The sequence below is a fragment of the Palaemon carinicauda genome, chromosome 13, assembly GCF_036898095.1.
Source record: "Palaemon carinicauda isolate YSFRI2023 chromosome 13, ASM3689809v2, whole genome shotgun sequence".
NCBI lineage: Eukaryota > Metazoa > Arthropoda > Malacostraca > Decapoda > Palaemonidae > Palaemon > Palaemon carinicauda.
In genome coordinates, this window is record NC_090737.1 from 114,041,471 (window position 1) to 114,045,031 (window position 3,561).

Consider the following 3,561-nt stretch of genomic DNA (forward strand, 5'->3'; position numbering starts at 1 on the left):
TCTACTTTGTGTTTTCCATCAGTGACTTTTAAATAGAAGATACATATGCAAGTCGTCAGTGAATTTCTTATACATATCCCCGACATTGTTGTAAGTTAACCAGCAGAAAAGAGAGAAATATTAATATCCAAATTTATATATGATTAATGGGGACAAATATTCCTCCAATCACCTTGTTTCTTATATATTTTCATCAAAGCGGAAAATCAGGCGTATTACACACACACACACACACACACAGAAAGAGAGAGAGAGAGAGAGAGAGAGAGAGAGAGAGAGAGAGAGATAAATAATCTTTTAGCCATTACCTTATTTCTTACTCATTCATATAAAAGCAAAAATAAGAAATACTAGAGAGAGAGAGAGAGAGAGAGAGAGAGAGATATATATATATATATATATATATATAGAGAGAGAGAGAGAGAGAGAGAGAGAGAGAGAGAGAGATTTGAAATAACGTCACAGCGTATCAACCAGTATTCAATTTTCCACAGCTGAGACCACCCCTAAAGACACTGGGACTTCGATAGGTTGGAGCAGTGGGAGCCGTAGTCGGAGTTCTCTTGAGCGTGGTCGGGTTGGTTCTTGCCAGGAATTACTGCAGGAAAAGAAGGACTCGGAGGAAGCAAGAACCACGACCCCTTTCGGACGACAGTAACCCGGATGTCGTTCCTAATATAGGTGAGTATATTTTTTTTCTACTATTGTGTGATACATGGTACAATAATATACACATGCCTGTGTATATATATATATATATATATATAAATATACTGATTTTGAGAAGTGAAAAGTATATATAAACACACACACATGCATATATATATATATATATATATATGTATATATATATATATATATATATGAATATGTGCATGCAATTAGGCTTGTATGTATATAATCCGACGGTAAAAATAAACCAGAATTATCTATATTGTACTTGTTAGTAGTCCTTTATGGTAGAAGCATTCCTATTCTTAGTAAAGTTATAATATAAGTAATTTTAATATTATCAGAACATTATAGGTTGAATTAACTAATACCTTTGAATCAAAGGATGTGATGAGGGTGAATTATAATTTTTTTTTTTTTAAATTTCATTTGCTGTAATATTCGAACTAGTGTATTTAATCCTATTATTCAGTCGATATTCGGTGCTTGCAGTTTTGAACTCCTATCAGGCAAACAAAAAATAAAACGAAAAATCATAGCAGGAAATATATATTTATTGTTTCATGCGCAAAGAGAGATAACACGGGATTTTTTTTTTACATATGGTCAATTTCACATATTCCATAAAAAGCACTTCAGTGTTATATTTCTATGATTTTCCATAGAATATGTTCATAAATAAGAAATGATCTTTCCGGGAAACATTTTCTTAAAATTAGAGCTATCAGGAAACTTTATTTTAACAATTATATTGATAAAGATGTTATAATATTCTCAACAAAAGGCACCATACTAGTAGATAAGTACGATTTTATTAAAATATATTACATAATCAAGGAATTTTTTTTTACAGGAAACAGTTTCAAAATTGGAATAGTCATGAAAATATAAACCCCAGAAAATATTTATAAAAAACTTTGTTATATAGGCTATGAAAGTCACCTTATCATCAAATTAGTATTATATACTTAAAATATATTTCTTTGATTAGGGAAATATCTTCACAAGAAACAATGTCTCAAGGTTAGAACTGTCATGAAAATATACACCGTTGTAGTCCTTGCGGTTGTAGCATTCTCTTATAGCATCTTGAATTTCCAACTTGGGTTGTAGCTTAGCTAATAATAATAATAATAATAATAATAATAATAATAATAATAATAATAATAATAATAATAATAATAATAATAATAATAATAAAAGACGTTAGAAGACTTTAAATTTCACGAAAACTTTTATTGTTTTATCTTTTTCTGCTTCAGAGGAAACCTATGATCTCCTATCATCTGGAGAAGGGAAGTCTGAGGCAATGGTGTACGAAGTCATGGACCCTTCACTTTCGGATGACGTCCCTATGGTAAGGATTCTCCTCTGTGAAACACGATTATTTCCCTGTATTACTCCTTTGTTTTCATTTGCAATTTAATACTTGGTTCTCTTTTGCCATTCTGATACCATGCAGACGAAACTTTCGTATGAATATGAACTTTTTAATTTTCTATACTAACATTGCTTTATATCTTTTTTTACTAATTTGTCACTATTCATAAATTTGGAGCTTAAATTTTTCTAAATGGTAACTAGTTAGAATCTTTATACTCCTTTAGTACGAGAATAATCATGAATGGGAGGTAAATCAGTTGTTGTTTGCGGATGATACTGTACTGGTAGCAGACACAGAAGAGAAGCTTGACCGACTAGTGACAGAATTCGGAGGGTGTGTGAGAGAAGGAAGTTGAGAGTTAATGTTGGTAAGAGTAAGGTTATGAGATGTACGAGAAGGGAAGGTGGTGCAAGGTTGAATGTCATGTTGAATGGAGAGTTACTTGAGGAGGTGGATCAGTTTAAGTACTTGGGGTCTGTTGTTGCAGCAAATGGTGGAGTGGAAGCAGATGTACGTCAGAGAGTGAATGAAGGTTGCAAAGTGTTGGGGGCAGTTAAGGGAGTAGTAAAAAATAGAGGGTTGGGCATGAATGTAAAGAGAGTCCTATATGAGAAAGTGATTGTACCAGCTGTGATGTATGGATCGGAGTTGTGGGGAATGAAAGTAATGGAGAGACAGAAATTGAATGTGTTTGAGATGAAGTGTCTGAGGAGTAATGGCTGGTGTATCTCGAGTAGATAGGGTCAGGAACGAGGTGGTGAGGGTGAGAACGGGTGTAAGAAATGAGTTAGCGGCTAGAGTGTTGAGGTGGTTTGGCCATGTTGAGAGAATGGAGAATGGCTGTCTGCTAAAGAAGGTGATGAATGCAAGAGTTGATGGGAGAAGTGCAAGAGGAAGGCCAAGGTTTGGGTGGATGGATGGTGTGAAGAAAGCTCTGGGTGATAGGAGGATAGATGTGAGAGAGGCAAGAGAGCGTGCTAGAAATAGAAATGAATGGCGAGCGATTGTGACGCAGTTCCGGTAGGCCCTGCTGCTTCCTCCGGTGCCTTAGATGACCGCGGAGGTAGCAGCAGTAGGGGACTCAGCAGTATGAAGCTTCATCTGTGGTGGAAATGTGGGAGGTTGGGCTGTGGCACCCTAGCAGTACCAGCTGAACTCGGCTGAGTCCCTGGTTAGGCTGGAGGAACATAGAGAGTAGAGGTCCCCTTTTTTGTTTTGTTCTTGTTGATGTCGGCTACCCCCCAAAAATTGGGGGAAGTGCCTTTGGTATATGGATGGAGTACTATTTCAATTCAAGTGATAATTTAAAGAAAATGATTATGCACTATTAATATCAATAGATATTCTGGAATTGAACTACAAATATACTTAGTGATGCAATATATATATATATATATATACATATATAGATATATATATATATATATATATATACATACATATATATATATATATATATATGTGTGTGTGTGTGTGTGTATATATAAATAATATATATATATATA

The 3,561-nt window shown here is 34.5% G+C and overlaps 1 pseudogene; it reads left to right on the forward strand.

The window, feature by feature from the left end:
* Nucleotides 1-2,029, forward strand: part of LOC137651759 (cell adhesion molecule 2-like) — a 146,507-nt pseudogene extending 144,478 nt beyond the window's left edge.
* Nucleotides 2,030-3,561: the final 1,532 nt, after the last annotated feature.